Raw genomic sequence first — 23,163 nt, 5'->3', positions numbered from 1 at the left:
GGTGGGATTTTGTGTTCTTGTGGGGAAGGTGGGACTTATTAGCATGTAACCTAAGAAGTGACACTTCTTTTTTGTGTGTGTGTGTCTTTTTTTGCCTTTTCTAGGGCCACTCCTGCGGCATATGGAGGTTCCCAGACTAGGGGTCCAATCGGAGCTGTAGCCTCTGGCCTATGCCAGAGCCCTAGCAACTCGGGATCCGAGCCATGTCTGCGACCTACACCCCAGCTCACGGCAATGCCGGATCCTCAGCCCACTGAGCAAGGTCAGGAATCGAACCTGCAACCTTATGTTTCCTAGTCAGATTCGCTAACCACTGAACCACGATGGGAACTCCAACATTTCTTGATCTAAAACCATATCTGCTTCACTTCCATATTAGTGAGGGTTGGGACTCTCCCAGCCATGGATTTTCCATCTTTTTCTTTGAACTGAGAGGCAGTGTCCTGCTTGAGAAAGAGCTTAAACAAAATTGAAGGACACTAGCCTCTCCCTAGACTGCCGTAGATTCCTTGTTTTGGAGGATAAATAATTCTCTTAGGTGAGGTATCTGAAGGAGAAGGATATGGTGAATAAAATGGAAAATTGAGGGCCAAATAGTTTCCTGGACCAGAAGAGTCAAATTTATAGCATAAAATAAAAAGTTAATTTTATGTATTTTCTGTTTTTCTTACATAGGCAATACACATCTATATATGTATATATATATTTACATTATTTAAATATATTTTTCTCTCATAGGCAATACTTGATTACTTTAAGTACTGTGTGTGTGTGTATAATGTGTGCACCTTACCTCATTGTAACAGCTAAACACAGTTTGATTACCTTCCTCCTACTGTCCCTCCTCCACCCTGGGTATTTGAGACTGTGTTATATGGATATTGTCTGCATTTTGCCTGCCTGGTTTTTTCAGTCTATCTTTGACATATTGCTACTCTGTTTTTGTTTTTGCTTTTTTTTGTCTTTTTAGGGCTGCACCTGCGGCATATGGAGGTTCCCAGACTAGGGGTTCAATCAGAGCTGTTGCCACTGACCTGCACCACAGGCACTCAGGATCCGAGCTGCATCTTCGACCTACACTGCGGCTCATGGCAATGCTGGATCCTTAACCCACTGAGTGAGGCCAGGGATCAAACCCACATCCTCATGGATATGAGTCGGGTTCATTAACCACCGCCCCACAACAGGAACTCTGATACTCTGTTCTCAACAGCTGCATAGCATTCTGCTGCCGGGATGGCTACGTATGCCCATTCAGTGACCATTATCTCACCTGTTAAGGGTGTCGTGCAATGATACCCAGACACCTAGTCCACTGAGTCACATTCAGTGACAACATCAGTATAATCATTTCGTTGGCATACACAGACCAAATAGACAGTTGGTGGAATTTCTTGCCTCTTAACCACTTATGTGTCACTGAGCCCATTTCTGAAATTTCCCAAGCATTTTCTACAGACGTATGCAGGAAATTAGGTCTATTGACTGAAGAATTTAGGCCTGGGAGAGACCAGGAAAGAAACCTGGCCACATCTTAGCATGATGCACACCTTAGAGTAAATGTATCTTAGAGTGGTGCAATTTTGAAGTGTTGAACCTATTATCAAATACTTCAGGAAACTCTGAGATTGTTCCTCCCCTAGGCAGAACAGATTTTGAAAGTAGAGAACCTTCAGACCTTGGAGAAGCTCTTGAGAAAACATGTACCCTAGCTATTTTTTTTTTTTTTTCAAAAAATGTAAACAGTGAGATCAGTGTCTCAACCACAATAGTCGTGTGTTATGGGGATGGATCTTTAAATAGTGGAGACAGTCAGATCAGCCTGAGATAAGAAAAAACTGGGCTGTCCTTGAACAGGCTCAAATCCCGTAAGCAGCACATGTGTGTGCTGGAGGGAGGGACTTTCAGGAAGGACCATGGTGATGGATTGGGGGTGGGGGTGGGGAGGGAGAAGAAGAGAAGACTAACCAGTTATCTCTCCCAGGCTCCAGAAGGCCGGGGTAGAGACACTGAGATGAGTCTTCAGATGGTACTGAAATTTCTAATTCAATTTTTGAGGGCCTAGAAAAAAGGCAAAGTAGATGAAGTCTTTTTATAAATCTTTTTCAAAAGTAGTAATATACTTTAACAGTCCCCGTTCTTATCTATTGGGGCTAGAATTTGATTGTGTGGGTGGTTTTAAGAAATAACCCAGAGCATCAGTTTAAATAATCTCAAGTTTTTGTGAGCAAAATTCCACACTGTTCTTTTTCCTAGAGTTTTAGGACTGTTTAAAAACAAAAACAAAAACACTTCATATGTTGTTTGAGACAAATTCTCAAAGAATCACACAAAGAATTGTGATTCTTTACAAGGTGGTTGGAGGTAGAACCTCATGCATGAACATTGTAATCCCTCCCACCTTAATCTTCCATCTTTGATGAGGAACTGGGAGAAGAAAAAGAGAAAAAAAAATGTTAGTTGGTTAAAGGACTGTGCCCAGGGTTTTATGTTATTATTTTAACCATAACATTCCTTTCTGTACAGAATTTGTATATACATCATCTCTAATGTGATGAAACATGTCCCTTTGAGCTAGAAGAGGCTTTTGTTAATCACCAGGGCAGGTGTTCAATCTTTGTAATGGTCTTTGAGTTCTTGTTTTTGCCGAAAATACGACTCTATCACTTTTTAAAAATTAGAGTTTTTACCTTGTTGAGATTACAAAAATATTATGTGCTTGATATAAATAAGGCAAAAAAGAAAGAAGCATATAAAGAAAAAGTGATTTTTTTCTCCCTCTCTCTCAAATCTAACCACTTGGTAATTAATATCATCAGTTTGGGATGCACTTTCTTTTCTCTTTGCGTGTAAAACTATATGCAGTTGTGTACATATGCATATCATTTTTCTACTAAGAATAGAAACATGTACACGTTAGGCTACATGATTTTTGAATTGCGATGTAATTGACATATACCATTGTGTAAGTTTAAGGTATACAATGTGTGGACTTGATACACTCATAATGTTGTAATACCACCAAAGGTTAGCTGACACTTCCATCGTGTCACATAATTATCATTTCTTCTTAGTGTTAAGAGCTTTTAAGATCTAGTCTTTCAACTTTCAAGTATATAAAATAATATTGTTAACTCTAATCACAATACTATGCATTAGAGCCCTAGAACTTACTTATCTTCTAACTGAAAGTTTGTGTCCTTTGACCAGCATCTTCCCGAGTCTCTTATTCCCCCTACTCCCGCTACCAGCCTCTGGTAACCACCATTCTACTCTGTTTCTACAGGCTCGAGTTTGACTGTTTTAAATTTCCGCATATAAGTGAGATCATAGAGTATTTGCCTTTTTCTAACTGACTTCACTTAGAAAAATAAATCTTTTTCTGACTTATTTCAGCTTAGCAGGGATGCCCTCAAGATCTATCCATGTTGTTACAAATGGGAGGATTTCTTTCTTTTGGTTGAATAATATTCCATTTTGTGTGTGTGTGTGTGTGTGTGTGTTGATTTCTTTATCCATTCATTCACCGATGGACATGTAGGTTGTTTCCTTATCTTGGCCATTGTAAATAATGCTACAATAAACATGAGGGTGAAGTTATCTTTTTGATATCCACAAGATTTTGTAAACATAACAAAATGTCATAAACACTCTCTCCAAATTTATTATTTATTTTAAATTAAATTTTTTTTTTTAAATTTTTTGTCTTTTTAGGGCTGCACCCATGCCATATGGAGGTTCCCAGGCTAGGGGTCGAGTCAGAGCTGCAGCCACTGGCTTATACCACAGCCACAGCAACATGGATCTGAGCCACGTCTGCAACCTACACCACAGCTCACGGCAACACCAGATCCTTAACCCACTGAGTGAGGCCGGGGATCGAACCTCATCCTCATGGATGATAGTCAAATTAATTTCTGCTGAGCCATGACAGGAACTCTTCTCTCCAAATTTAAAAAACTCATTTATATTATGGCTGATTAGTACTCCATAATTTAACCATTCAGATTGTTTCAAGTTTTGTTTCACTACCAAATGCTTCTCAGAACATCCATGTGTTCAGAACATACAGAAGCTTTAAATTCTGTCTGTGAGAGTCTCTAAAGTGGTATTACTTTCCAGAACTTGTAATTCACAGTCCTACTAAAACTATTTGAAAATATCTGTTTCCCCACATCCTTGCCAGCGTAATTCATTTTAGCAGTATAAACTTTCTAATCTCTTTTTCCTGTTTTGTTTCAAATGATTTCTTTAGGGAGCACTTGTCGCTCCTTTACTTTACATAAAAATCCATTCATTTGAATTATTCATGCCCTGTCTTTTCCTTAATTTTCTAATGTGCATGTGGTTTGTCTTCTAGAACTGGAGAGGAAAAACTTGGGTCTAAGCTCACTGAGCTTAATTGTGGTATTGAAATGAAACAAAACACTTGATAGCTACTTATAACAAAGTAAATACAGACCTTTTGATTCCAATGTTCTCTTAATGAAAGCACATTATGTAAGAAGTTGTAAATGTTTTAACAGGAAAAATAGAAACTCAGATGCAACGATGGGGAATATTAAAGTAGTCCTAAGCTTGCACAGCTAACTGGGTTTCCTTCTTGAATCCTAACATCTAAAGACACATGTTCTCTGAGAGCATTGGTTATAAGTTATGCTGAATTACATCAAGAGGAAAAAGTGAATCACAGCAGATAGGAATTTAGACCTGGAGTGTGGTTGAAAGCCCCTGCCCGCGTCGCTCCGGCTTGTTTTTCTGGGAGGTGAGACTAGATTCCACTGCTCCTGTCCTTGAAGTTGCTGAGTTCATTATAAAATTATTTGTATATAACTCCAGCAGTACATTGGCTGATCAGAAACAGCTGTACAACTGGATCTGTTTATACGGACAGAATAACCAAATCAATGCGCAAAATGTCTTGTATTCGGGTAGGTTGGGCCAGCATTGTGTAGCCCAGCGTAAGAACCGTGCTTTGTAAGTAACCTGACACAGATGGCAAAAAGATTGTGTCCGGGCAGCAGACGTTGGAACTGAAAATTTCGAAACTCTGTGAGTCCTTGATATTTGCCATAATAAAGTGTTGCTCTATTTTTAATGGGAGTGTTTTGAGGGCCAGGAAGCTCCATAAAGGGACATCCTGTTTAAGACAGGACGCATCCCCGTTGGACCCTCCCAGGGCCGGGCCTCCTGAATGAGGCCGAGTTATCCAGATCAGTGTTCCCTGAAAGATAAGTCTGTACGTTCTGCCAAACTGCCGGGGCTGGAACAAGCCAAGGGCCTCCTGCTGGGAAAAGGTCCCAGACTAGACTGACATGTCTGACTGAAGGGAGCCAGGCTCACTCATGGAGAAACACAAGGTAACTCTCAAGACTGAGGCGCAAGTCCTGGCATAAGGTAGCCAGGGGAATTCCTCAGAATGCATGTTCTCGTGCAGAACCCAAGGTCCTCGGGAGCTGAGTTCATAGGATGTAGCCTTGTCCATATGGTTCTCATTAGTCAGTCTCTTTTTTTGTTTGTGTTTGGCTGTGCCCATGGCATGAGGAAGTTCCTGGGCCAGGGATCGAATCTGTACCACAGCAATAACCCGAGCCACAGCAGAAACAACGCAGTCCTTAACCACTAGGCCATCAGGAAAGTCCTCTCACAGTCAGTCTTGATGGAGCCTCCAGTGCAGAAATATGGGAGGTCTGATGAGAACAGGGAAATCTCTAGACTCTGAGTTTCCAGTGATGGCCTAGTCCTGCAGCACCCTGACTCTCCATGACTCAAAAACAAAGGTCAGTTTTTTTTCTTTCTTTCCTTCTTTTTTCTTTTTTCTTTTTTTGGGGGGTCTTTTTAGGGCTGCACCTGCAGCACATGGAAGTTCCCAGGCTAGGGGTTGAATCAGAGCTGCAGCTGCTGGCCTACACCACAGACAGGCAACACCAGATCCGTACCATGTCTACAGCCTATACCACAGCTCACAGCAATGTTGGTTCCTTCACCCACTAATCAAGGCCAAGGATTGAACCTGCATCCTCATGGATATCAGTTGGATTCTTTACCTGCTGAACCACAATGGGAACTCCCAAAGGTCATTTCAAGATCAGAAATCCATTGGCCTCCAATCAGCCAGAGTCCTAAGACTGGACTAAGTTTTGGGTGCTGGCCTTGGTAGGAGCTGCTTTAGGTTTTAGCCAGAGAGTGGCATAGTGAGGGAGAGCTGTGCCCAGGGAGAACTGGGCACGTACCATTGGTTTGGCATTGGGATTTACAAACATTCATCTTCTTGGGCTCCTCCTATGCTGTTGTCTGAGGGTGCATGTCCCCTCTGTCCTACCTTCACTTTCTGGCTCTTGCTCTTGATTCTGGATGTCCATCAGTCCTCAGAGATAGGCTTTTGAAAATCAAGTCACTTCCAGTTAAGACCTGATACCAACTAGCTTATTTATTTTATTCCTTTTACACCAAATCTGCTGCTAAATGTAGAATGGTAAGAGTTCCCTGTGGCACAGTGGGTTGGGGATCTGGCGTTGTCACTGCTGCAGCTTGGATCTCAGCTATGGCTCAGGTTCAGTCCCTGGCCTGGGAACTTCTGCATACCATGGGCATAGCCAAAAAAAAAAAAAAAAAAAAAAAAAAAAAAAGGTAGAATGATAATGTGAAAAGATCCGTAAGAGCGGGAGACTGAGTTTACCACTTGTATTATAATCCCAGCTTTGTTGCCTAGTGGTCATATGCCCTTGACAACAATAAAACACTGAAAAAATAGAGTAAGGGGAATCCGTAAGGATGGGGCAGAGATTGAAGCTCAGATGTCTGTGATGCCTGTGACGGGACAGACCCAGCGTCTCCAGATAAGGTGCCATCTAAACAGTGCGGTTTTGAGTATTTTAACTCATCAGTTAGAAATGTGATAAGTCTGAAATGTTACTTTGCCTGTTTTTGACTAAGTCTTTGGTAAATAAGGGAGAGAAATAGATGTCTATCGCATTTCTCATTTAGCTAAAATTGTGTGGCTATATTATGTGTAATATATGAAAATTGAATCATAGTTCCACCAACTTGAGTTCTTCACTTCTACTTGAATCTCACTGTGTACTTGAAAAAAAGACCGTCAGATATTATCCTGAGATTTTCTTATAATGTTATTTGGGGGAATGGGATGTGAGCCAGGTGAGTCTAGGAATGCCTGACAGGTCTTGTTTTATTTACACCCGGTAAGAACCACACTAGCTCACTATGTGCCTACACACATCCATTATATTCACCCTTCATCTGTATACTGCACACACGGTCACAACTGTAAAACCACATGTTCTTACATACCACACACAGGTGCTTGTGTGTGTGCGCGTGCGCACGCGCGCGTGTGTGTGTGTGTGCACACACACACACACACACACACGCACATGTATGTCATTGGCTTACGCCTTTTAAAGAATGCTTCAGATAGGAATACCCACTGTGGCTTAGTGGTAACGAACCTGACTAGTATCCATGAGGACACAGGTTCGATCCCCAGCCCTGCTCAGTGGGTTAAGGATCTGGCATTGCCATGAGCTCTAGTGTAGGTCGCAGACACAGCTTGGATCCTGTGTTGCTGTGGCAGTGGTGTAGGCTGGCGGCTATAGCTCCAATTTGATGCCTAGTCTGGGAATTTCCATATGCTGTGAGTGTGGCTCTAAAAAGACCCCCCCCAAAAAAAATAAATAAAAAGAAGACTGCTTCAGATAGAACCAGGAAGTACCAATTCTAAATGTTGCTACTGGCTCAGTGGGTTAAGAATCTGGTGTTGTCATGGCTGTGGCATGGGTTTGATCCCTGGCCCAAGAACTTCTGCATGTTGTGGGTAGGGCCAAAACATGTTTTTAGGAAAACACATGTTTTGCTGAATTTTGTATACATGTGCCCTTTGCAGCTTCTTCTTAGAAGGCAGAGGTCATTGCTCATGAACATGCCCTTCGTAAAGTCTCAGACCAAACACCACACAGGGGACTGCATGTGCTTGCTTTGGAGGGTGTTCGCTGCAATGGTGGGGCTTCCCGGAGGTGGAGAAAAACACCCACATGGGGCTTTGCCCTGGGAGTTCTGCAGTGACCGATGCTTGGTGGTTGTGACCGTTGCTGGTCGAGTCTCTTGTTTGTGTGTCTTACTCCCGGCCTGAGAAACAACACATCACTGTTTTGGCTCAGAGGCAGACCATCTTGGATGGCATCCAAGAAACTGTGCACTGCTTTGCTTCTCAAGATTGGTGCTAACATTACAGGGTCTCCAGTTGTGCGTGGAAAGATTTTGGACCAACACACTGGTGAATGGTGCCCCCTGTGGACTTTCTGCTTTACCAAGTGGTTTGACAACCAGGGAAGCTGAACCTTATGACTGATGCCCAAGGGAGCCCAACCCTCCTTTGTAGATAAGATTGTGACTAAATGGTGCTTTCTGAGTTCCAGCCAGAGGCCCAGGAGAGGATGGAGCCCCTAGTAGAAACTTCCCCTTGGTCCCCTTCTGCTCTGGCCCCAGCAGCACAGAAGAAGAGATGAAAACGGAGGAGGTTCCTAGCGGCAGAGAGAGCATAGAGGTTAAGTGACAGCAGGGAAGGAGTCTGGCAGTCCAGAGCTACAAGGAATGTCTCAGCAGTGGGAGTGAAGAGACGAGAGTCCTCCGTGGGGGCAAGAAGCTCCTCATCCTAAGGAGGCTGCTAGGTGGGGGCCCCAGAAGTGCAGGGCGATGTGGGAAGCTGAGCTAAGCTGTGGTCTGCCCTTAGAAAGAAGTCATGAGGAAACAGTAATAAGAGGATGGCCCCCCTTCTCGTGCTTCCTCACAGGAGTCAGGACGGAATTCTTTCCTCTTCCGATTTCTAGGAAGTATGTTTAGACAGGTAGTAATAATCATAGCATCTGATAACACAGCTAGTAGTCTGCACCAGTTCTGAGTGCTCTGAATTAACTCACTGAATCCCTGTAACACGCCGATGAGGCAGGCGCGGTGACCTTTATTTTATGGATGAGGAATTTGAGGTGAGTCAACTTGTGCACGTTCACAGAGCCAACTTGGAAGAGGCCAGGTTCAGTCCAGGCCATGAGGTGTTCTGAACCACAGCGCCCCCAGCCTGTTTTATAGGGAACATTCATAAAGGACCTTGGTGGCCCCAGCTTTCTTCATGCAGATGGTTGACCGCTGATACAGCGTTCTGGGGAAGTAACCTGGACTTCCTGTTTCTCGGCATACCTCTGGGTTCATGTCACCAACTCATTGCAAAAAGGACAGGCAGAAAAAATGAAGACCAACAGCTGAGCTATCGGCAGAAGGGCCTGTTCTTGGTATGGCGTTTGGGGTCTTGCATTAACTTCACTCTGAATCGCCCACTGTAACACCTAACATCCATCCCAGCCATACATTTTAAATGACCCCTAAGATATCAGGAGTCTCTGATGAGGAGGAAGATCTTCCTAGAGTGTCACTGTTGCTGCCTGGTGTCATTAACTGGTGACACATTATGTTCTCAAGAGTAAATGAATGGCAGAGTTCCTGTCATGGTGCAGGGGAAACAAATCTGACTAGGAACTATGAGGTTGTGGGTTTGATTCCTGGCCTTGCTCAGTGGGTTAAGGACCGGCCGTTGCTGTGAGCTGTGGTGTAGGTCGCAGATGCAGCTCGGAGCTGGTGTTGCTATGACTGTGGTGTAGGCCAGCAGCTGTAGCTCCAGTTAGACCCCTCGCCTGGGAACCTCCATATACTGTGGGTGCAGCCCTAAAAAGCAAAAAAAAAAAAAAAAGGCATTCAGCCAGTGGGGAAAGAGTATAATATTTAACTATAAAATATAGAACCGGAGTTCCCTTGTGGCTGAGCGGGTTAAGGATCCATTGTTATCACTGATGGCTCAGCTTACTGCTATGGTGCGGGTTTGATCCCTGGACCCGAGAACGTCCATCTGCTGTGGGAGCAACCCCCCCCCCAAAAATAATAATAATAAATTTTTTAAAATGTAGAACCTCTCATAAAATCCCAGATGTTGGACCTGGGAAGCCAAGCAAAGTCGAAGACCATTTTGCCTAACCTCCCATTAGAAACAGAACCCCAGAGAAGTTAGATGACTTTCCCAAGGCCAATGGCCAGTTAGTAACAGAATTAAGATAAGAACGCAGGCCTGCTGAGTTCCAGGCCAGTTCTCTTTCCCTTGCCCAAGATTGCATGAAATATTCTGTAGATGATTTTCTTACTGATTTACAGGTGAGATGTAGACTGGTCTGTTTCTTCGTGGGGCAGGACCAAGGTTAACATCACCTTAAAGATGTGAAGGGTTCAGCTGGACACCTCCTTGGGGTGCAGCACGCAGGAAACCCAGGTGAGGACAAGGCAGGGCAGGATTCCAGCAGCACTTGCTCCCGGGAAAGTGCAGAGCTGAGCCTCTGCCTTCGAGGCCGTCCCCGGGACCCTCTGCTCAAGTCAGTTGTTTTGGAGGTAAGAGAATCAGACTGACTCAGTTTATAGCAGAGTTCAGTGAGGAACCTGAGGGAGAGGAGGAAAGAATCACTTCCTATCCACGAAGAAAACTGGTTCTTTAAACCCTGCTGCCGTCAGGCAGCCGGGCCTCAGCCAAGCTGCAACCATATTGGCCTTGGGGCCCCGGGGGCCTGCACGCCCCAGGGCTCTTGCTCTGCGGCTGGGATGGAGAACATCCAGCCCTTCCTGGAAGAGGCTCAGGCTGCCTTCAGAGGCCTGCCCGGGGAGCTCTCTGCACCAGCAACCTGGTCAGCCCTGCCCCTGTCTGCCACCTGAACCACAGGGCTCCACAGACATTTTTGTGGATGAGGACATCTAACTACAGGTCACCTTTGTACCTGCAGAGCCATGACCTGGGGATCCCCACAGGCAAGAGGAATGGAGAGGAAGTCAGATAAAGACAGAAACTCAGGCCTCTGGGCTATACTGCCTCAAAATAAGCCCAGAAGGGGCTGTGAGATAAAATTGCCAGGCCGATGTCAGCCCTGGTCTGTGCGATCCCACCTGTAGCAAGAGCATCTGAGGGGAATTAAGGGACCTTCTCCACAGCCCCTGCAGAGACCTGGACCACCAATCCCCAAAGCCCCTCCTTGTGGACCACCAAGGGGCGGGGCTGCTTTACTCCATCCCTCTGCTTAGGCCCTGTGGGGTTCTCAGCCCCCAGGGTGATCTCTCCTTTTTTCTGGCCATCTTTCAAGCCCAGAGAAGGACACAATAGGAAAGCTCTCCAGAGAGCAGGAGGTAAAACAAAACCCACTCTGTCCTCAAGCCCAGTCTGATCTGGGAAGGTTTTCTCAGGGAGGTGTGCTGCTCATAGCCCCATGGGGCCTTTCTGACCTTAAATCCATGTGTCGCTGTTCTTGGTCAGAAGGCAGCAGGATCTCCGTGTTTTTCTCATGTCACCCAGAACACTTCTAGAATTAAGAAACCAACGGCAGAGCTAGGATTCAAATTTAGATGGTTCTGGAGTTCTCTGGTGGCCTAATGGTTAGGGATCTGGCATTGTCACTGCTGTGGCACAGGTTGAATCCCTGGCCTGGGAACAACTTCTTCAAAACCCAAACAGCAACAACAACAACAACAACAAACACCCCATGGAATTTAGAAGATTCTGATGTCCAGGTCTGTGGTCTCCGTGCCTTGCGCTTGGTTAGAATGACAGTTTGGGTGACATGTCCTGCCTTTGAGTCTGCTGTGCCAGCAGCAGCCAGGCTCCTCTCCCGTTTCCTGGGCACCTGCAGGCTGCTGCCTCATTGCTGCTCCTTCCCTGCTTAAGCCCAGAAGGGGCAGAAAGTGGCTTCCCGCCTGCCCTCCCTCTGCTGTGGACCAGCCCCGGCAGGTGCCCGCGGGTCCCACCTTCTCCTGAACTTACTGTCCCATTTCCAGTGGAAACTGATGAACTCTCATGAAACCAGCAATGGCCTGCCTGCCAGAAGGAACTAGAGGGCAGGGCGTGCTGTAACTACCCCTGTTACGCAAGTCAGCCAAGCAAGTTCTTCCTTTTTTCCCCCCCATGAGGTACCTCATTGGGGGCCAAGGCAGGAGAGCTACACAAAAAACTCCGTCCTCATACAGAGGCCATGGGCAGTCACCTTGCACTGTGCAGATTCTGGGGTCTGGAACTACACTTGGTTTAGGGTTCAAAAAAAAAAAAAAAAAAGCAGCAGCAGCATGCTCAGAGTGCCCTGTTCTTTGAATGTCAGATGTGAGGGGGAGGCGGCATCTGGCCAGTATTTGAAAAGGAATCTCTCTATGCACAGTGAGTACTCCATATAAAGAAGCATGATCTAAACCAGTGTTTTGAAACCTTTTTTGACCACGAGTTACAGTAAAAAAAATGCATTCTTCTTTGAGATCCAGTACAGATACGGCTATAATGGAAACAAAAGTTTTATAAAACAATTCCCATCCTTACCAAATGCAGTACATTTTTATTTTATATATATATATATATATATGTATATTTTTTTGGGGGGTGGGTGATACACCCACAGAATGCGGAAGTTCCCAAGCCAGGAATCAAACCCAGAGTACTACAGTGATAATGCCAGATCCTTAACCCACTGTGCTCCAAGAGAACTCCTTTTATATGTACATGTATATATTTTAAAAAGTGGCAGCTCAGGAGTTCCCATTGTGACTCAGTGGGTTAAGAACCCGACTAGTATCCATGAGGACACAGGTTTGATCCTTGGCCTTGCTCAGTGGGTTAAGGATCCGGAGTTGCCATGAGCTTCGGTGTAGGTCACAGACCCGGCTCAAATCTGACATTGCTGTGGCTGTGGTGTAGGCTGGCGGCTGCAGCTCTGATTCGACTCCTGGTCCGGAACTTTCATATCCCATAGGTGTGGCCCTAACAAAAAAAATAAAATAAAAATTGGCAGCTCATCGCAACCCATTAAATTGATTTGACTGCCAAAGACTAGGCAGCAGTCTGCAGATTGACAAATCCTGATTTAAACAGAAATGTGTCAGGCATGTAGAAAACCAATTCTCATTGTGGCTCCGGCAGACCTCTGCAGCAGGTGGTATGGGAACATGGGCTTTGTGGTGTCCTCGAAGAGGCTTTCCTCCATCTTCCAGTCGCTAGAAGGTGGTGAGGTAGTGATGGAGATGAAAGATGATGGAAGGGAGGAGAGGAGATGGTTGTTGGAGGGAGAGGAGGCTGAGTTTTAATTCTGCTTATCCAGGAAATATTAAGTGACTCCAATGCATTGAGCTGCCACAAATAAGCCAGAGCTCCTTTCATAGTGCAAGGTGCTCACACTCACAGTCCAGGGAGTGTGCACGCACCACCATCCAACACGGTATAGGGTGAATTGGAAGCATAAACAGGATGACAGAGGGCAGCTGAAGCTGCTCCATTCTGAGTTCCCTAAAAGGAAGAGCTATGTGATAGGGCAGGGTACCTTCCCTGTTACATCCCTAGTTCTGTGTCTCACATATTCAGTAAATGTTTTTTGAAAGACCGCATTATCTGACTAACACTTGCATGACTAGTAGTAATCCTGATTATCTGTGGTAGTTTTTGTTTGTTTGTTTGTTTCTATAGCCACACCTGCGACATATGGAAGTTCCTAGACCAAGGGTTGAATCAGACCCACAGCTGCTGGCCTGCATCTGAGCTGCATCTGCGGCCTATGCCACAGCTTGTGGCAGTGCCGGATCCTTAACCCACTGAGCAAGGCCAGGGATTAAGCGTTCATCCTCAGGTTCTTAACCCACTGAGCCACAGCAGGAACTCCTATGATAGTGTTAATAAAACACTATTTTTTGAAGAGCACTTTAATACACTTGATTCATAATGCAGCATAAGAAGGGACAGATAAGAAAGACCCCCAAAAAGTTAGGGTTGAAGAGCAGAACTGCTAAACCCTGCCTGGACCTCAGGTCCTCTGAATAGCAAGCCTTGAACAAGGTGAGGATTGTCTGCCCTGACTTGTAGGTGTAGGTGACTTGGAGGTGGGCCTGGGGACAAGTTGTTCTGGCTTTTCACTTGGAGGTGAGAAGTCGGAGTGGCGAGGGGCGAGCTGCCACCGGCAGAGCAGGAAACACAGGCAGAAGTGCCTTCTGACTTTCCAACCCTGAGTATCTGAAACTCTGCTGACCCACTTGGATCAGGCAGTTCAAGCTACTGGGATTCAGGTTTAAATCACCCAAGGTTCTGGGTGTAGATTTCTGGAGAGAGGACGGTCCTTACAGATGACTGTCTGTCAGATCCTAGATGGAGTCTTTGTTTCAAGTTTTGGACAACCCAGCACTCATGGAGCATTGAGGCTGGGTAGTGGTCAGGGGCCGTGGAGCCCCTGGCGTGGGTCCCACTGCAGAGTGAGAGGAGCTCCTTGGTGCCCTCTGAACAGAGTTTCTTGTAAGTGTCCAGCCCTAAGTGCCGGCCTTCAGCACCTAGCTAGGCCTATGGGTCCAGACCCCAACCTGCCATCCTGCTGCTATGCCGACTCAGCTAGAGGGCCTTCTTTTGAGCAGTTGTGGGGTGAAGGGTAGAGGGGTGGGGAGTAGGCAGGGGTATAAAGAGAGGAGAGGGAAAGACGTGAGACCTGAGAAAAATACTCGAATAGGATGGTTTCCGTCCAAATGAAGTCACTTCACTTGAAGAGCTTGGACTAAGGAGACAGCCGCTGAACGTGGACAGATTTAACCTCAGAATGATCGCTGTCCATTTTGTACATTCATTCAAGTTTTACATGGCTCAAACCCAGAGAAAGTAGCTGGGGATGACCCAGAACTGAGATCCGGCCCCAAAAAAGAGGTAGCCCTTTGGCTCTGGAGCTCGCGTGTGGGTGTTGGGACATGGATGTGTGAGGGGCTTCACAGGCTGGCAGGACCAGCTAGCAGACTCTGTTTAATAACTTGCCTAGTTCCTTACACCTATATAAGATAAAAAAAAACCTCCTTGGATGAGACCAGATCCAAATGCAAGAGAGCATGCAGAATAAAAAAGGCAGTCAGGGAACCCCAGGTTCTAACTCCAGCTCTGTCCCTGTCTGTGTGACCTTGGGCCTCAGTGTCCTCATCGATAAATTGGGGAGGTTGGAGATGCCCCCCGATCTTCATCTCAAACACTCCTGGACTCTGCAGCCTGAGAACCATTTTCTGGCAGGAAAGAAAGGCTGCCCAGAGCTTCCTCCTCAGGCAGCCAATGAGTACATTCTTTCCTGTGCCCACATATGGAAGCAATTTCTAAATTATCCAAGGCACTTGTGTCGCTGAGCTCAACCAAAACAAAGGAGCTCAGTGGTGGAAAGTGGAAAAAGAGAAAAAAAACCCGTGTGCGTTTTCTTACCTACATGCACTTTTCCCATCTGGAATCTCCCATGCGGTTTGCCCTGCCGTGCTGTCTCGGGGTGTGCCAGGGGGTTTGGGGCATTCCACAGATAAAATCCTGATAAAAACCTGAATGAGGGTTGAGCTCATGGCTTTTTCCCTGAGGCCAAAGGCCTCTGCCTTTCTCCTCTGGAAGCGTGTGGCTGGAGGCTGGGGAGGTGTGCAAATTCCAGAGTTTTGTTCCCACATGTATCGTACTCTTTCTCTCTGGTCTGGTAAAATGAGGGCTATTAATAAAAATAGGTGGCTTTCAAGGTTCTCTGTGAAGTTGAATTGGGAAACATTAGCCAAGTGCTTTGAAGGGTAAAATGTTTTATTAGTTCCTTCTCTGCCAAGCAGCCCAAGGGGCGTACACGTGCCCCTTCTGAATTCCCCAGAGGTTTTGGTAGCGGCTGAGTGGTTAACTCTTGTCACTTGTAAACTGGAGGCAGGGGGCATTTACTCCTAAATTTACATCAGGAGAGTGACTTTTTCTAGAGTACAACCTTATTCAAATAGCCTCATCTGTGGCCCAGGTTCCCGTAAATGGTTCTAAGGCCCGTATTTCCTCCTTCTCTCTCTCTTCACTCCTGAGCTTAATTCTTGGGAAAGAAGGTTACTAAAAAGGACATGTTTATAAAAAATGTTTTTTGTTCCCCTTTCAGTCTGCCTCCAACTTCTCTACTGCTTCAACCCCCACCAAAGTTAAAATGTTTAAATTAATCTGTAAAGCAGAGATATACCTCCTGGAAATGAAAATCTGAGTATTGAGTGCTCTGTAAACGTTTGGTCAAATTTTTTTTTTTTTTTTTTTTTTTTTGGCCAAGACATGGAGCAGCTTGACCTGGGATTGAACCCGGGCTGCAGCAGCAAAAGCAGAGTCCTAACCATCAGCCCTCAGGGAACCCCCAAGCTCTGCAAACGTTCACCAGTGCCTGTCAAAGCTGTTGCATCAACGGTCTCAGAACAATAGGGTGTATCCCTTCCAGATACTTTCTGGAAATAAACTCTCAGAATCCTGACAGTAGGCTGATCAATGCTGAAAGACCCTTAGTGGGGACCATGTTTTTTTCCCTTGTTCTTTCTTGCTGGGTTCCTAGCTCAGAGCCTTCTGGTGGAAGCAGTCATCTTCCTCCCTTTAGAGAAAGCATGTTTATGGCTCTGGTTGGCTTCATCTGGGGTTGCAGCCATGGAGGGCCAGAAATCACCCATGACATGAAGATAGAAACATTTATGGGAACCTCACATGCCTGGCCACCCTATTTTAGGACGTTCAGATTAGCTCTGCTTGGCTATGAATAGAGTTGTATTGTAATTCCACACATAGATTACCCCCTGTGGGTTTCTTGACTTTTTTTTTTTTTTTTTTTTTTTTTTTTTGGTCGTGCCCATGACAGGTGAAAGAGTTCTCAGGCCAGAGATCGAACCCACACAACAGCAGCAACCCAAGCCACTGCAGTGACAACACCAGACCCTTAACTGGCTGAGCCACAAGGAACTCCGGTTTCTTGCCTTTTTTAAAACAGCTAAACTTTGCTGCTCTGTGGAACCATAACCAGGAATGTTGATTTTTGAACCTCATCTCTGTAGAACTCTGTGCCAGATTCTCTCCAGCGCAGTTCACAAGAGTTCGACCATCCTGCCCCTCCTGTCTGCTACGCGCTGAGAGCCTGAACCCGCGCTCCAGGAGAAGAGTTCCTGAGTGCAGCCGGTTCCTGCCACGGACATGCGCAGTGTTACCCCGGGCCAGGTTAGGGGCCCTTCCGCAGCCCAGTGATGCTGCCCCCCCTCTGCTCTGCAGAGAAGATGAAGATCAGTCACTTCCTCTGTCCTTTCCCTCCAGGGACTCCTTCCTCTCCAGGGCACCCATCACCTCCTGCCTCTGGCCTCCTGCAGCCACAGCCACACCCACCCAGACCCCAAATGACCAACACTGCTGAACCCACTTCTCCAGGTCGGTCACCCCCAAACTTCCTCCTCTGCAGCCTATTTCTGCTTCATCCCTCACCAAACACTTGTTCAGTGCTCACTGTTGAGGCTTGCTGAAGGCAGGATTCCTGTCTCTGTGGATGTATGTTCTAGAAGGGAGAAACAGCAAACAAATAACTACATAGGTAAATGAATGCTGAAATAGTTAGTACTTAGATTAATTACTTCGGTACATCAATTAGTAGTGATAAGGGCCATGAAAAAGGCTGACAGGATGATGAGGTGGGAACGGTGGGATCCTATTCGAGGTACAGCTCTCAAGGGAAGTTGAGAGTTGAGACATGAGTGACAAGGAACCAGGCATGAATATGTGGGGAGACACGCCCGGCAGGCAGAAGGAATGGCAAATGCAAAGGCCCTGAAGAGAGAACAAGCTGGACAGGTCCCAGGGAAAAAAAGAGGACTGGGGGAAGGGCGAAGTCAGAGATGCAGTCCAGGCCAGGGGCTCTGTGTGGACCTTAGTCTAACAGGGTTTTAGCCCGTGAGGTCATATCATCTGATGTGCATTTTAATAAAACCACTCTTGCTTCCACCCCATCTCCACCCAGCTCTGAGCTCACAGCCTTGTGCCAACCTGCCCCCGCTTGTTGGTCAGGGAGCCTGCTAGGCTCTGGCCCCCACCCCGCAGGCCTGCCACCCGAGTTCAGTTCCGGCCAGTCTCTTCTGCAGCCCCAACACCCCCTGATCAGCTGAGCCGGGGGACTCAGAGGATGGGGGAGTGGGGCTGCCCAGAGCTGGACTGGGCACTGGGCAGAGAAGACAGCCAGGTGCTTCCTAGGCTGTGAGCGTTTGGACAGACTCCTGACCATCTGACGTCAGTCCCAACCCACCCTCAGATCTTTGGGGGTCGGTGCTGCCATCACGGTAACAGTATTTTATCAGGCACTTGCTCTGTGCTGAGCCTTGCGTGTATCACATGCACTCCTCTGAGATGGGCACTGTAGTGTACAGTGGAGGGAACTGAGGCACAGAGAGTTTACATAACTTTCCCAGAGTCCCCAGCTAGCACTGGGTCAAGCCAGGATTCAAAGCAAATGATCCGATAGCCCCATGCTCTAAATCCCTATGCTCTACCGCCACATGCAGTGGGAATGGCTCTTCCATCTCATCCCTGACTATCCTGACTGAGGTCCTTTTCCAGAGTATTCAACCCAGAACCCAGCCCCCATCAGGGACACCAGGTGGTCCCTGCTGACACACTTGGCCTCAAGCAGTGAGCAGGCCCTTTGAGGTCAGCAAGGTAGGGTGGCATCTCCAACAGCAGCTGAGCCGGGGCTGACTGTCCTCTCCAGGATGAACCCAGCAGTCCTTTCTGGTTCAAATGTGGAAACCTCCACTCTGGGCACATCCACTTTCTGCCAAATAACAGTCAGTCATAATGGTAGGAGCAAGTGTTGGACTTCCCATGTGGCTCACAACATAATAGTAGGAGCAAGTGTTTATGGAGCATTCCCTGTGTACCTGGCTCTCTTTTTATTATTTTTATTTTATCAATGAAGAAACTAAAGCCAAAAAGATTGAGCAGCCTGCTTAAGGTCACAGAGCCAGTACCTGGCAGAACCAGGGCTGGAACCAAGGTTGGCTCTGGAGACCCTTTAGAGTATACTTCTTTGTACTAAAGAATTCTACCACTGTGGTTTCTACCTGGTGGTCCATACTTGAATCCTTGTAGCCACAGAATGGCCTAATTTTATAAACATAGGACAGACCTGTCTATATTTGAAGACAGCTATCACGCCTCTCTTGGTTCCAAAGCACCACACCATGCTCTCAGGGAGCATGTCCGCCCTGAGTCCTCCTCTTCCTCCCAGAAAAGCACAAAGAGGGCTTTTCATTCTCCATCCCAATCCAGACACTTGTGAGAGCTGAGGGAGCATGATTGATGTTTCTGCTGGGACAACAGGCACAAATGGGGACTGTCCTGGGCAAACCAGGATGTGGCTCGCCCTACCCCCAGGCCACAGAGAGAGGCCGCTCCTTGGAATGCCTTCTGAGCACTGTTCAAGGGGACCATGGGCAAGTGGAGCTAACTTTACACAGATCTATTATTGATGGGAAATCAGGTTGCAGGAGTTTGCTCTTGTCAGACTTCCTGCAGTGGAAAAGTGCTGGGTGCAAGGTCAAGTTCCACAGTTGCTGTTGTGGTCTTGGATGAGTCACCCCTCGCCCCTAATCCTATTCATATTTCTCTCATCTGCGAAATAGAGGCTGATAATCTGGAAGTCCCTTCTAGTTCTAAAGCTCTGATCCCATGTCAGCCTTTCTGACACAAGCGAAGGTCTACATTCTCACTCTGAAGCCACGAACCTGGAACTTGAAGGTTTTTAACCCATTTTCTGCTAGTGTAGCACCTCTTCTACCAGCTTAACTGCCAAACCCCAGAGGTGGATTTCGAGAGCAAGATCCTTTTATCTGGTCTGCTTTGGGGCTGTCAATGCAATTGTGCCAAGCAGAAAGAATCTTCTTAAAATAATGCTTTTCCTTTGAGACAGCTATGGATTTATCAGTACAAACACAAGAGACAGAAAATGACGTCTTTTGAAAGTGCTTGTTGACTTACTGAGAAATTTCTTTATTAAAAAAAATTAGGGAGTTCCTGTTGTGGCTTAGCGGGTTCGATCCCTGACCCTGCTCATGAGGTTAAAGGACCCGGCGTTGCCCTGAGCTGCGGTATAGGTTGCAGATGCGGCTGGGATCTGGCATGGCTGTGGCTGTGGCGTAGGCTGGCAGCTGCAGCTCTGATTCAACCCCTCGCCTGGGAACTTCTATATGCCACAGGTGTGGCCATAAAAAAGCAAAGTAAAATTACCTTTTATGTTCCCTAAAACCTGTATCTCTGAAATAATTTCCAAGTGTTTTCACTTAATTTATCACATTAGATCCCCAAAATGGTGGCTATGTCAGCTGTCACCTTTGTTCTCCAGATATTGAAACAGTGTTTCAAGAACATGAAATGGCTTGTTTTAGGATACACTGCTGGTTAGTGGTAGGTCTGCAACTCACATCCACATCTGCAGGATCTTTGTTCAATAGCCCTTGTGCTATACTAGTAGCTTTTTATCTTTTATTTTTTTAGGAGATAATTTTTTTTTATATACAGAGGGAGTAGACTTTTTTGGATAAAGTGGGGCACGGGGTATATCCACCTTATGTGGTGCTCCGTGAGGGGCTCCATGGAACCCCCAGCCCCCACAGAAAATGATTTGAACAAGCCTGCACTTTTCCAAGGTGTCCCACACTGTTTCACCCTTTTCAGGCACTCCGATGGAATGCTTATGGATTCTGCATGATTTCATTGTCCATGAACTTGTTGCATTTAATAAGCTTCACTGTGATTCTCAGTCACTTGTTCAGATATTCCTGGGGCTTGTGTCAGTTTCATGGACACAGTCTTTTCTGGGAGGGTTGACTCCTTCCTCCCCACCCGCCCTCCCCCAACCCTCAAGCCTCAACTATGACCTCTCCACCCTGTTTTCCCCCCTTGCCCTGTGGAATCCAGTCCCATCTGTACCCTTCATAGACTCCTGTCCTTTCTGGAACAGACTTGCCTGCCTTCATCATTCATCCACCCACCCAATAAACACTTACTAAATACCTACTAAATAAAATCATGTGGCAAGGCCCAGACTAGTGACTGGCACATAAGGACAAGGAGTTCCCACCCCTACTACAAAGCACAGCACCCCTTCATTTCTCTGTGCCGCAGATGACAGGCTTCACCATAACGATCTCCCAGGTTCCTTCTCTTGCAAAACCCTCTTGCTTTCATGCCAGCCTTTTCTCTTCCCTGGAAGGTGAAAGCAGGGTGCTTGGCTCGTTTCCACTACCTGCACATCCTATCCTCTCCTCATAGTCCGAGCATGGTCTGTGTCTCCACCCGAAGTTCCTCCACAGAAGAGGAAAAGTTAGAGAACACGCTTTCCATTCTCCGAGGTTGCTGGGTCCCAGAGAGCATCCACGTGGCATCTATGCTCAGAGCCCTCTTAGAAGAAAAAAAGAGTGGGAAATGGTTCCCGTTTTTAAGTCTAGATTTTGCTCTCTCTCAGCAGCGTTTAAAAGGGGTTCATGCTCGACTCACCAACTGATGGGACATTGAATAAATGCTGAAGGGTAATGTTTATGCCCACGGTTTCCCTTGCTTAGTGTCTGGAACTTTGCAAACACTGGGAACTGAACCTTCTCTTTCTTTCTTTCTTTCTTTCTTTCTTTCTTTCTTTCTTTCTTTCTTTCTTTCTTTCTTTCTTTCTTTCTTTCTCTCTTTCTCTCTTTCTCTCTTTCTCTCTTTCTCTCTTTCTCTCTTTCTCTCTTTCTTTTTTTTTTGTCTTTTTGCCATTTCTTGGGCCGCTCCCACAGCACATGGAAGTTCCCAGACTAGGGGTCCAGTCAGAACTGTAGCCACCAGCCTACACCAGAGCCACAGCAATGCAGGATCCAAGCTGCATCCTCGACGTACACCACAGCTCAGGGCAACGCTGGATCCTTAACCACTGAGATCCTTATCCACTGAGCAAGGCCAGGGATCGAACCCACAACCTCATGGTTCCTAGTCGGATCTGTTAACCACTGAGCCATGACGGGAACTCCTGAACCTTCTCTTTCTAAACATAGAGCATTCATGCTGCCTGATTCTCCTTAAATCTGCTTCTGTAATCACCATGTAAGATTTATTAATTGGAGATAGTTTCATATAAGACATGATTTATTCCAAAAAATACGTTGATAATTTTATGTACAAGAGCCCGTTCACAAATGTCAAAGCATTAGTCCAGTATAAACTATTAGAAAATATTTTTGGCATTCTATTTTTGATTTTTGTGAAAGACGATACTTTGCTTTGGCCCTATCGCTTATGTAATGATCCTTTTCTTTCTGAAAGAACAGTAATTAGAAGCAGTAATCCAAAGGTACACCAAACCACTGTAAATTTAGCATTTGTTCCTTTTGTTTTGCATATCTACATGGATTTTTAAAAATGACCTAGCCGTATCCTGGATTATGTAACAGTACCTCAGCTGTCTCCATGGGGCATCAGTATAGTGTGTGTGTGTGTGTGTGTGTGTGTGTGTGTGTGTGTGTGTGTGTAATTGATTAAATGCCTGGGCTAAAGTCATGGGTGGCTGTTCATTTTCTTTCTCCTAATCATTTTAGTTACTAGTCAAAATTGGCCATTTTGTTCTTTGGGTGATTTTTCATACTGAACTAAACATTTGGTGCTCAGTCCAGCTAAGCCAGGAGCCCCCACCGTGTTCCGGTCTGTCCTGAGCACTGCAGCCCCCATGCCATCATCCACAGCTTTGGATCTACGCTACAGTGAGTAAGAGGAAATAGAACAGCAGAATGGGTTGGCCACAGGCTAGTTTCCATTTGTGTGTTAATGTTTGCATTTCATCCTTGGTTGGACTCCTTTAGCTTTAATGTCAGACCAAGAATCCTTTTTTTTTTTTTTTAAGGGTAGGAAAATCTTTTCATTGGAAAATGTCTTAAAACCAAAGAAATTACAGAGGAAAATTGTGACATACTGTAAATGGAAGGTGGTGGTATGAGTTCCTCTATATCCTCTTAATTCTGTTTCTTTTCTTAGTTCTGTCTGTTAGAAACATTGACGTATCTATGCATGAAATTTTTTCCATGAAATAATTTTGTATTCCCTTTTATTTTCATTTATTATATACTCATGTGTTGATATGTAACCAACCACCCCAAAACTCGGTGGCTTAAAACCACAGTCATTTCATTGTTTGTGAGTCTGCAATCTGGGCTGGGCTCAGCTGGGCAGCTCTTCTGCTGTTCCTGCCTGTGGTCAGCCTGGGGCTGCACTCACATGGCAGGTTAGCTGCAGTGGGACTGATGTGGGCTTCTCTTTTT

At 46.0% G+C, this 23,163-nt stretch overlaps 1 protein-coding gene across 2 annotated transcripts in view; it reads left to right on the top strand.

Annotated features, from left to right (window-relative positions):
- Positions 1 to 23,163, top strand: part of WIPF1 (WAS/WASL interacting protein family member 1) — a 125,431-nt gene that overhangs the window by 7,190 nt on the left and 95,078 nt on the right. Inside the window, exon 2 of one of the 2 annotated variants that reach the window (XM_021074985.1) lies at positions 17,153 to 17,263. The exons of the other annotated variant lie outside the window; for it this stretch is intronic. The gene's annotated coding sequence lies outside the window, so the exon portion shown is untranslated. The remainder of the gene's footprint in view (positions 1 to 17,152; positions 17,264 to 23,163) is intronic. 2 annotated transcript variants of the gene reach the window in all.

This window comes from Sus scrofa, chromosome 15 (assembly GCF_000003025.6).
Source record: "Sus scrofa isolate TJ Tabasco breed Duroc chromosome 15, Sscrofa11.1, whole genome shotgun sequence".
Classification (NCBI taxonomy): domain Eukaryota; kingdom Metazoa; phylum Chordata; class Mammalia; order Artiodactyla; family Suidae; genus Sus; species Sus scrofa.
The sequence above is the reverse complement of the archived record's forward strand: the minus strand, read 5'-3'. Positions and strand labels throughout refer to the sequence as shown.